We start from the raw sequence: 12,746 nt of genomic DNA on the forward strand, positions 1-12,746 counted from the left end.
AGTGCTTCATGGCTGCGCTGATGCACAGAAGCCTTAAAATCTGTTAAACAGACAGAGGTAGACTGGATTTTAAGACTTTGGTGATTACATCACTCCTTGAAACAAAGAGTGTTTATATGACGAGGACATTAACAATTCAGCTTCGTTAAACATACGCAATTCAGTACATTTTGCAGCCAAACTGGCAGGAAAAACCATTACAGCATGTTGGAGACCGTTGCACAGTTATGTCATCTGTTTTATTGCCCTCATGTCTATAACTCCAACTTGCTTTCCTACGTTACTGGGAACCCAAGCGAGGCAGCATTTTTTACAAAAATCCTTCAGAGCAAGACACAACAGAGCCTTCACATCGACTGCCATCTTCTGGGTACGTGAGGGAAAAGACATAGTTGTCTAAGTAAAAGCATCTACATACAGCTTGGAGCACAGATAAAATAATTTGTAAAGAAAACAACAAATATAACGGCCTATTACACTTCACCTTCATTAGATGTTTCGTCATGTGTTCTTTTTACAGGTGAAGTGTATGACTGTGAGTGTAATAGAACGATGAAATAAAAAAACAGAATATTTTAAATGATGCCCTATAAACCCAAAGAGAGATCCCTGCCAATATATTTTGTTATTTAAAGAAACCCCGGGAAACAATATCATGTCCTCAGTTAGAAATATTGCATTTAATACAATCCAAAACGGAACTTTAATCCGGCACAGCCCAAGATTTCATAATACTGAGTATATACGTAGTATCGTCAATTTAGGATATTATATGTCTAGAACGTCTACCATTAGCATATTTTCATCAAATTGTGGTGCCTGAAAATTTGGATCCTGCTCTCATTTACACCAGGACACCTTGTAAAAACTGCAGTGAGTTTTCTTAATGGTTTCCACATTGCACCCCCCCTGCCCCAAAGAGTATCAAAGACAGTGAATGATGTAAAGGGCTTTTTCTTGCCAAATTGTGCAGAGGGTGTAGGACCCTGCTGTCACAGGAAGGGTAAAATAAGACAATTATGAAAGATGACTGCTTACACATAACATCATCCGCAGCAGACCGAGAATGTAAGCAATGACGCAATTCCCCTGCAAATACCCCTAGATCGATGTGCTAACTGAGGAATAAATGATGTGAATGGCTTTGGAAAAATTAAGCTAAAATGGCTCACAAGTTGCTGAAACGTCATACCCCCTTCTCCTAAAATCTGGGGAACAATAGCAATTTTTCATTTAGTCATTACACTGCAGAAAGTAATCTAACATAATGACCACAATTCATGCAAAAAAATCATGTTGGGTAGTTGTGGAATTTTCCTTGGGAAATTTATCCAAAATTTTTTTCTCGCAAGATAAACACGTGGTAAACAAATTCTGGACGAGCAACCATTTTTAGAGAAGCTCATTTAGCTGGTTTTAGCCAATGCTCTAAGAGCGTCCAAAGCGACTTACAATATTAATCTTTTTACACTTATTTACAGCAATTATGTTTTAACAGGAGCAATTCAGGATAGCTGCCTTGGTCAAGGTTACTACACTGGGAAGAGGAAACTGAGCCTATGACCATTTAGTCCAGAAGCAGCAGTTCTAACCAGTACATCAGTCCCCCCCTCCAGTTTTATATTTGTAAATGCTTCAAAGTGCAGAAAATAAAAATTATTCTGTACTGGCAATATTTTCTGGCAATGTAATCTACCTACTGACATGTCTTGTTATGTTTTCTTGCTATGTAGCGCTGTACTACACTGAAAATAAATTATCTCCTGTAGTTTTATTATTTGATAACTATTATTAGCGAATTTATCCGGCACCTTTATCCAAGGCAACATTTACATCTGTGTAACAGTAAAGATGATATAAAGGCTATAGAAATATACGAAATATGAAAGGACCTAAGCTTAACATTAACAGGTCATCATCCTAACATTTTATGAGGGGTTTACTGGGAATTTTTAGAAGCTTTGCTGCAATGGAATCTTACCGGCAAAGAATGGGTAGCTAAATATTCACTAGTGATACTTGTAAAATAGATCCTGCACAGTGTATAGTGAAATTATGACTCTTGCTGTCTGAAAAGAGACATTTATACTACAGTTATAGCCCTTATTCAACTGCTGACACCATCATAAGTGGTGGGATGTCATTCATGGTGACAAGGTTCTGCAAAGAAATAACTATCCAACAAATAACTAACAGGGTGTGGTGGTGCAGCAGGCTTGGCCAGGTCTTGCTGTCTGGTGGGTCTGGGGTTCGAGTCCTGCTTGGGATGCCCTGCAATGGACTGGTGTGCTGTCCTGGGTGTGTCCCCTCCCCTTCTAACCTTGCCCCCTGTGTTGGCGGGTTAGGCTCCAGTTTGCCACGACCCCCACTCAGAACAAGTGGCTTCAGACAATGTGTGTGTAAATGACTATACTATTCCAGATGCTTTCTTTTGCTGTGCATATAGGAGGATGCTTATTCACGTGATCAGCAATGTTTAAACCTAAGGCTACATTGCATTTGCAGTTAGAAATTCAGGAAGCATTTGAAGAAGGCAGCATTTAGCAACTGCTTGGGGTTAAACAGCATAGTTTTCCTTCAGCTAATTGCATAATAAAAAATGCAAGTAATTCTTCTTAATAAATAGTACAGCACGCAAAATCCACTCTTGGTAATAACAATACTAATTTTTATGTTTCCCAAGGCTGTTTTTAAGGATAATGCTGACAAAGAGACTACAAACCAGTATTATAATAAACACTGTACTTTTCCCCTTGCCCTACAGGCAGGTCTTTTCAGTGCTATAATTTTTTACACATTAGAATTTTTACTGAACACCCCTCCGGTTCACAAACAGACGGTTCCAGGGCGTGTTACGGTATTTTATAACTTATTCTTGCTACACCAAATCTTTACTAAGAGACAAATTATTCAACACTAAAGTAAATTCACTGGCTGGCTGAAACATGTCCTCTTCCCAGATTTAACACTAGCGTTGTACAGAAAGAACTGTTAATGAATTACCTGAGTATCAATTCTAGAGACACTACCTCAGAAACAAACCAAAGTTTATGTCCATATGCCTAGCTCAGAAGTGACGGTTGTAAAGGGCAATGATTGCATTTGAATATGCAGCTGATTTGAAACTGTAACAATTACAAGAACATGCTTCCAATTTTTATATAGTTTTTCCTTGGAAATTTTTGTTAGATCATTTTTTTTTTTCTAGGGCTGAATATCTATAAATCCCTTTCACAGTCATAAAAAGGAAAGACAAGTTTACAGCTGTTCTGGTGAACACCCTGGACAAATGCTGAGAAAGAATACAATGAAGAAATTGTTAACTGGGCGAAGCAGTTTTATGTAGAATGCTACACAAAAAGCTTGCCATTGCACAATTTGTATACTTAAATATTTGCATGGTACTGACAAATTGGTTTTAATCTTTCCACTCTCTGATTAGTGGTGTAATCATGTCATGTGTACTTTTCCCAGTTTACAGAGCGCTGAGGATTTAATGTTTCAGAATAAACAGAACAGGTTTATTCTGTCAAAATATAACATATATCATTTATAATGGCGAAAACACAACCTTGCACCTTCTTGATGGCGACTAAGGAATGTTTCACCCCTGTCCTGGGCCAGCATGTTAGGAAACAAACTGGATAATAGGCACACATCAGTGGAAACAGTGCCAGTAGGCAATATGGCCTTGATGTTTAGCATGACATTTTAATGAATCAAGACTTCATAAACACTTGATTAAAGCTTGCAAGTAATTCTATGAAAGTCACTATCATATACAAGTAGTTATAAGTACTTTTTTGAAAATGACCAGATTTGCTCTTCTGCGCTTATCAATAGAGGGGGGTGTGGTGGCACAGTGGGTTTGGTTGGGGCCTCCTCTGTGGCGGGTTTGGGATTCAAGTCCTGATTGGGGTGCCTTGCGATAGACTGGCGTCCCGTCCTGGGTGTGTCCCCTCCCCCTCCAGCCTTGCACCCTGTGCTGCGGGCTAGGCTCTGGCTCGCCACGACCCTGCTTAGGAGAAGCGGATTCCAGCAGTGTGTGTGTGTGCTTATTAATAATCCACAAACCAGGGATGTGACTTCAGCCTTTTTATAGGAGTAGGAGCTGGTCAGTCGAGGCCAAGTGTGTTGATGCAATTAAGCTGATGTAATGCGATGCATCTGTTGGACATCAGGGATCTTGCACTTGGGTTGTGACAGTATTTCTCTGAGTCTTTTGATTTTTGGCTTTTAACTATGGGCTTCATCTTAAGGTGCCTTCTTTCCCGTCAGAGAAAATGAATAACCTCCACTTTCCCAAAGAATGACTCAGAATAATTTTGTGGTGAGCACCTTGGTGTTTCACACATGAGCAATGATTCCTGGCCAGCAGTATTCACAACCTGAATGTAGACTAAGCAGAGCTGCTTCCTCATGGCTGTAATGGTGAGTCACTGGACTGCAACAGTAAGAAGAGAAGGAAAGCAATGTGTATTCAGAGTGTTAATGTAAAAGTTCAGCTGTCACAGAGAGGGCTCACAAAAAGGAGACAAGTAAGGCTCGAGACCATTAGGTCTGTAGTTAAAATTTAGGAAAATATTTTATAGCTTTACTTTTCCTTCTGTTAAACCACAAAAAATTATTTGCAATTATTATATGGACAGCTATTATTCACATGAAGCAGGTTTATAGTAACTTTTTTAATTACATTGATTTTATCGAGATTTTTTGAAACATCACTATAATAGGGGGACACTGTTTTGGTACTGAACCAGTGAAAGTTCTGAGTATGGTGTATCATGCAGAATAACACCTGCATTACGCACCTATAAAGTTGCAGCCAAAAGTCTGAAAATGGTACTGTAGTGGTTAGAGTTGCTGCCTTGGCACCCTCAGGTTTGAATTCCACTGGTGGCTGTAGCAGCCTTAAGCAAGGTACTTATCCTAAGTGTCTCCAGTAAAAAAAAAAAACCAGCTGTATAGATGGGTAAATAATTGTAGGTAGTTTAGTATTCTACATTGCCTTGGAGAAAAATGTCAGGTAAATGAATAAATGTGAAGAACCTCCGTGCAACTATTCTGCTCCGCATTGTTTGTATATTTGCTTTGTATTGGCCTCTGACATGGAGGGGGGCGCGGTGGCGCAGTGGGTTGGTCCGGGTCCTGCTCTTGGGTGGGTCTGGGGTTCGAGTTCTGCTTGGGGTGCCTTGCGATGGACTGGCGTCCCATCCTGGGTGTGTCCCCCCCCCCCCCCGGCCTCACGCCCTGTGTGCCGGGTTAGGCTCCGGTTCCCCATGCCCCGTATGGGGCGAGCGGTTCGGACGGACTAGCTAGAAAGAAGAGTGACAGGTAAGCAGCAGACAAAGACCTTGGTAAAAGTATAGTTCATTGAAATATTACATTTCAGACTGAGAGAGTCACTTATCCAGTTGGTGCACTGAAATTTGGTGAGAAAATGAAAATAAGCTGCCTTCACAGTTCTTTGACAAAGGATGGCCTTCATTCTACGTAATTTATTTGTAACAACTCAAAATACACAAGTGCTAGGGCTTGTTTGTTTATTTTGTCCCAAGGATTAAAACAATGTTAACTTAGTTGCTTTAGTTGTAGGGTTTAGTATCATTTTAATCAGTGTTAAGCCATATTTCTGTTCCCAACTAAGGAGTACTTAGTTGTCTAAAGGTGAGTAAAGTTATCTTCTGAATATAAGTAATGATTAACTCAGACAGCTGTAGTGTACATTTGAACTTTTTATGACTGAATGACAGCATCAGAGTAATGCACACAATATATTTTGCCATGCCTTTGCCCTCATGCGGGGGAGGGTGCAGCAGGCTTGGCTGGGTCCCGCTCTCTGGCGGGTCTGTGGTTCGAGTCCTGTTTGGGGTGCCTTGCGATGCACTGGCATCCTGTCCTGAGTGTGTCCCCTGCTCCTCCAGCCTTGCGCCCTATGTTGCCGGCTTAGGCTCCGGTTTGCCGTGACCCCGCTTGGGACGAGTGGCTTCAGACAATGTGTGTGATTGTCCCTATGCTTAAACAGAAAGTTGAGCAACTCACCAATTACCTTGGTTTAAGAGTGCTGTTAGAATATTTTAGCTTATTCTAAAATGTTGATAAAACTGAGTTAAAACATTCAATAAACTTAAGGCTTCCATTGTGAATTAAAATAATTTTTAACAAAGTTGACATCTAAACTCACATTCTTGCAGTTCAATATCAGTTTATGTGTCAATGAGCTAGGTTGTCAGTCAAAGCAGGAGCCTGGTTCAGAGCCTATCCAAGAAGCATAGGGGAAGCCAGGGTACACCAATCGATCGGATACCAGTCCGTTGCAGGGCAATTACACACTCATTCACTTACACATTCACATGCATGTTCAAAAGTTTGGAATCATCTAGAAATTTTCTTGTTTTTGAAAAAATTAATTCTTTCTCTAGGGTACCATTAAATTGATTTGAAAACATAGCCATGACACTATTACTAATGTTGCAGATGGCTATTTCTGCTTAAGGCATCAGATTGCCAAGAAACTAAAGATTCAATATGAAGATGCCCACTACTGTCTTGAGAAAAGCGGGCCAACTAGATCTAACCAGAATAGAAAAAGAAGTCAAAGGCCCAGATGGACAATTGCAGAAGTGCAAAAGCACATCATAGTTTGTAATCTGTAGCATTTGTGAGGCGTAGAGCAAGTGAAAAGATGCTGGAGGAGTGCTTGATAGCTTCTGTAAAGCATGGCGACAGAAGCGTAATGTTACGGGGCTTCTTTGGTTCTGGTAAGGTGAGAGATTCACACACCGTGGAAGAAATAATGAACCAGAAAGGTTACCACTCTATTTTATGTCATGCCATCCCCTGTGGTCAGCGCTTAATTGGCGCAAGTGTCATAACGCAGCAGGACAACAATCCAAAGCACACTTCTAAGCTATTCAAAACCTATTTGCTGAAGAAACAGGAAGGCAAATACAGTCTTTGATGGACTGTCCAGCACAATGGAGGATTCTTCGAATTTAAGCTTCGATGCAACAGTTATCAGAACTGCATATCCCATACAGGGTTGCGGGGAACCGGAGCCTACCCGGCAACATGGGGCGTAAGGCCATGGAGGGGAGGGGACACACCCCAGACGGAATGCCAGTCCATCGCAAGGCACCCCAAGCGGGACCTGAACCCCAGACCCACTGGAGAGCAGGACCCGGTCCAACCCATTGCGCCACCACACCCCCCTGCAACAATTGTATGAAATAAAAATAATGTAATGGCATTGTCAAAGTATTGTCTATCATTTCTGATGAATTTGATGATACCTGGTGAATAAAAGTACCAATTTCTATCAAAACCATGAACATGTTTGGGTGATTCTAAACTTTAGATGCTAGTGTAAACCTGGATAAATGTCAATATTTAATATTAAATATCCTAACAAAACCTAACATGGCATTTAGTGTAAGTTAGACTGTAAGACTCAGGATGTGAAGTTGCTGAGGGTAAAGTATTTGTAAAGTTCAGTATTGGCAATTTGCTATAATCACAATAATTAAATACAAAAAACCCGCCAATGTGCTATTGAACATTTCATGAAAACAACATGTATAAAGCTGAGAAAACAACAGATAAATCTCTCACTTTTGCTTGTCCACATGGATACTGGAGCTGTGATATAAGCAAAATTCTCCAGAGCTGTTTTTCATAATCACATTGCTGGTAGCTTGTAAGTCATAATAAGGGTGCAATTTGCAAATGCATGTAAAAGTGAGCTGTATTGAAATTGGAGAACATTGTAACCTTCAATTTATAATTAGAAAAAACTTCATAAGCACTTTTGTAAGGGATTGTAGAGCGTTTGAAGAAATCATCCAACGTCGTTTTGTTGTTGACTTGGTGAATATGCAGTTAAAGACTAAACGTACTGTATATGGGAGTGGGTGTGTTTATGTGGCTGTGTGAAATTTCTCTTCTTTCTAGTGGATGTGAAAATGCACTTTTAGACACATGTAGATAATTTTTAAAGATAAAAAAACTAATATTTGACCACAAAAATAATGTTACCATAATATTGCCAAAGTTTTTTCAGCAGCAGAACCAAGGACTGAAAAACAACCTTGACCCTAATTGTTAAGGTGAATCAGAAAAGACAGTTATAGAAGCAAAAGCACTTTTTACACTGCTTGACCTTTGTAAAATTTTATTTGTGGCACTACTAATACTTTTGTCATTTTGCTGGCTCTCAATTTAATGGGTGGGTACACAAATTTGCCGCAGCTTTAGACTTTTTGGCATACAGAAGAAGAGAAGCATAAGGGATTACAGATAAAGGCCTAGTCCATATTCCTGATTAATAGTGCTGCCTATCTCCTAAGCTGATGTTAACAAGTTGCATGTGGACTTCACGAATCATTGCTTTAGCAGACAATAAATCACAACAAAATGAAAGCAACAGCTTCTAGATTCTAAAATAACAGAGTTAATAATGTATCTTTGAATCCACTATAGTGTAGAAGGGTTCTGATAATATTTCTGATTGTGCAAAACTACACTGGGGGCTTTCAGTTCTAAAACAACTACTGCTCTTCTACCAGTAACAGAATATGAGGAGGATTACGAATAAATGTTCCACTAAATTCCACAGAATTGTCATAAGATCAGTCATATACACTAAAGCTCTTAATATACAGCTATGTTAATGTACAGATTTCTCAAATGCAACTTTTTGGTATCCATTTTTGGCCTGCAAACACAAAATGTGAATGTTTTTTGTTTTCAGATCCAAATTGTGATTGTTTTTTAAACTATGAATAATCCAGCATTATTGTCGATTATACTTTCTTAAGAGGCATGACATACAGTAAAAAGAACTGTGCTAAAACAGCAGACTGGCATACCTTCAACAGGTCCACTTGAGACAGCAGACTTTTAGTATCTTTACAAAGAAGTCCACCGGTGAACTTTAATTGGGCTTTAAAAGATTAGCTTGACTATACATTTTCCCCTTGGTTCAGCAAATACCACTAACTTAAACAATGAGGTGGCCAGGTGGTAAATCTGGAACATTTCCTTCAAATGAGGTGTAGTAACACTCATGCCTGCCATTTCCTACGGTTCTCAATGTATTCCACTATAATAACTCTTTACCTTTAACAATCACTCAGCAAAAAAGAGACATGGGCAGCAGAATCAGTGGATACAGACTTGAGAACATTTGCTGTTTTTGGGGACCCACCAAAATCCTTGCCCCATCTCTCTGCTCATGAATGAACAATTTTGGATATTTTGACTGATAGAACAGTTGTTTAACCACACATATACAATACTTTTAAGCCTACTTGTTTACAACACTGAGTTACGCTGTTACAACTTATACTTCGGGTGCATATAAATTCTCCCCAGTTAAAATACAGATTCACCTAATGTCAACACAGCTCTTCCATTTATAACAAGGGACAGTAAGGGTATTCTCTGTTCTGATCAAGGGGCAAGTGCTTAATACACTGACGTGTGGTCTATTTTGAAAATATCTGGTAGAAGAGTTCCCATGTTGATGGCAATGCTACACAGCACTATACATTTACATTGCATTCACATTTACATTTATTTTTTGTGAAAGCAGCATACATCTCAGAGAAAAAGCAACATCTCGGAGAGACTGAACAAAACCCAGCACATAGGTGGCAAAGGACAAAGTCAAACAGAAGTTTCCATTTGAAAGCAGGCATGTTAGGGGTTCAAGGGGAGTCCCTGTGCTGTTCCATCTTCCTCCTAGCAGAGGAATTTATGAGTGTTCCTTTGGGCTTGGCAGTGATTCCAGAGGGAAAAAAACTGAACGACTGGTAGGGAGAGTGAAAGCAGTGATGGTAGACCTTGTGTGCAAATAAATAACTGCTTGCTCTGTCCGACTCTTGGCAACACTAATGATAACTGAAAACTGATAACATGGAGCAATGATGACAAATCTTGGAACCTTTGAGAGAAAACGTAATATCGTGGAATAGGTTGTGCTTTAATCATTTGCCTGTGGGTTTCTGTTTGGAAGAAGGCAATGTATGTGGACCTTTACTGGGGAGCCATTTCACAAGCAACCCAAGGACCAATAATTATTGTTATGCTTGCATTATTACCAGGGAACTGTAAAAACATTTTAGGAGACAACATACATCCTGTGGTACAGATATTAAAGCTTTGTGACGCTCCCATATTCCTAGAATATTACGCATCCGTGCAGACTGTCAATCTCATTCAAGAATGGTGTTGAGCACTGGGATGAAGTTAAAAACTTTCCATCATCCTCCACATCACCTGATACAAATATCGTTAGACCTTTACTGGGAGATCTGGAGCATAAACTGTGGAGTTGATTTCCACCACTTCCATCCCTAAATAAACAGAATATCATTGCTAAATAATGACCCTTTTGCAGATCGATCCAGTACTGTATGTAAGCAGTCAAAAAGGGATTGGAGCTGTTCAGAAAGAAGAAGGAGATAACGATACACTTTATGTAACACTGGGGTTTCAAATATTTTCTCCGTTTATTAAAAGTTGATAACACTTGTGGTTTACTAAAGTGGCTGTGTCTAATTTGTATATGAATTCACATAATACGTGAAATTATGGACACAAAGAGGACAACAGCCAAGCCGGTACAGAATGTTCTGTAAGAAATTGCAGTGCAGTATTAAACTTTGGCATTCAGCACAAAACCCTCCGAAATCAGTGCCAGTGCCTGCAATTTGTATCTGCCAGCTATATACATACTTACACATACATACTTGTACATACAAAAGGCTGCCCTTTTTTCAGTATGCTTGTATGTGCTTTGATCTCGATGTCAGTATCTATCATCATATCTAGCTATGAACTATCAATCATATCTAGGGAGCAGGACAAAAAATTTCTATACACTTTCACGTCCAAAACCATAAAAACAGATTGTAAAACCAGCTGCCAAACAATGATCTGTTCCTTGACTACTCAGGTGTGAGTATGAGTATGTTGTGAATATGTTGACAATGATCTAAAGTTACTTGAGAAGAAACATCTGTTTTCATAACGTATGCTTTTATTTATTTTAAGCCCTTTGCCTTACTGTATCAGTTACTGCACTGCTCCACCTGCAATTTGAAATAACTGCTAGACAAAGCTTAATAACCATTCATCCTAAAATTGTCTTTCAGAACCGCTTGTCCCATTTGGGGTCACGGGGAGTCGGAGCCTAACCCGGCAACACAGGGCGTAAGGCCGGACTGGGAGGGGACACACCCAGGACAGGACGCCATTCTGTCGCAAAGCACCCCAAGCGGGACTCGAACCCCAGACCCACAGGAGAGCAGGACCTGGGCCAACTGCACTGTGTCACCGTGCCCTCTGATTGATCCTAAAATTTAAGAAGAAATTCAAAACATACAGAAAAACAAACGGATGATGAAGTCACTAATGAGCAACATCGATTCATTTTTTATTTTTCTGTGAGAACAGGATTTTATTGTTCTGAAAAGCAATTATTCAAAGCCTTGGCATAATCCGCAATGATGCAATTGCAAAGAAGTAACGGGCAACAAAAGTGACAGTTCAGCTAAGGGTGTGAAGGCAGCGTGTGTCTTTTGGTGATGGGGAGGGTAAATACCCTCAGCTGTACTGGACAACCTATCAGTTCGGCCCGAGGTTGACGGCGTTTCATCCCACTTCTGGACATTGCCATCGCTGCACGTCTTATTTTCGTATTTGCTGTTGTTTCCTGCTCAGAAACAGATGTTTTTTTTGTGGAAATAGTAGTAGATATTCCAGAGCAGTGGCCCCTGGAGAGATTCATTTAAAAAAAATAAAAAAGTAGACAGGTTGGACCACCAGCATCACATATCTGACAATGTGAAAAAAACAGGATCGCATTCCTGGCTGTCTGGCCCACGTACCACGAACAGTCATCTGTTAGAGTTTCTGTGGAAAAGCAGCAACATCTGTGGACCCCTGCGCTTGACATCACTGAGTAAAACACATAGCAGAGTCCTACAGTTTTCTGATGAAGGTAACTTTTCTTGTCTATCAGCGGCAACACGGGCCCGCGTTGTTTCTGTGTTCTTACGTCAGATAACTTGGTGTTTGTCACAGTTCAAACTTGACAGACAGACAGAAAACACAAATACTTTCCGGTGAAGTATGGTGAAGACTGAACCCTGTCAGGAGTTCACTCACTCGACTCTACAAACGCAGGTGAACGGAGCTTGGAAAGAGAGAGAAAAACGAATGCGCGGCCTGACTAGAACACTAACGCTAACGCTTGGCGCTCGCTAGCAGAAAGCCCCCGTTTCCCACGTAACTCGAATCCCCTGCATTGTCTGACATGCTGATTTCTTTTCCAATAAGCCTGAAGTAATAAACAGATGAGCACATCAATCTGCTTTTTGCATTTGTGTTAAAGGTTTGGCAGCGGACCCTTTGTTTGTATAGCTCTTCGGAGTGCCTGCAGCCTGGCAGGACGTGACTTTGGCGAGACGTCGTGCGGCAAATCGAAAAGCAACTGTTCATGTTAGTGGACACTAACATGGAGACAGCTTTTTACACTTTCTCATGAAAAATATTTGAGACCTTGTAAAAAATGACAAATTTCATAAGAAACTGAATAATCAGGCAAAACCTTAAAATGGGTGGCATGGTGGCACAGGGAGTAGTGCTGCAGTCTCACAGCACCTGGGTGGTGTGAGAGGATGTGGGTTTGATCCCTGCTCAGTCTCTGTGGAGTTTGCATGTTCTCCCTGTGTCTGTGTGGG

Source organism: Scleropages formosus, chromosome 9 (genome assembly GCF_900964775.1).
Source record: "Scleropages formosus chromosome 9, fSclFor1.1, whole genome shotgun sequence".
In the NCBI taxonomy this organism is placed as follows: domain Eukaryota; kingdom Metazoa; phylum Chordata; class Actinopteri; order Osteoglossiformes; family Osteoglossidae; genus Scleropages; species Scleropages formosus.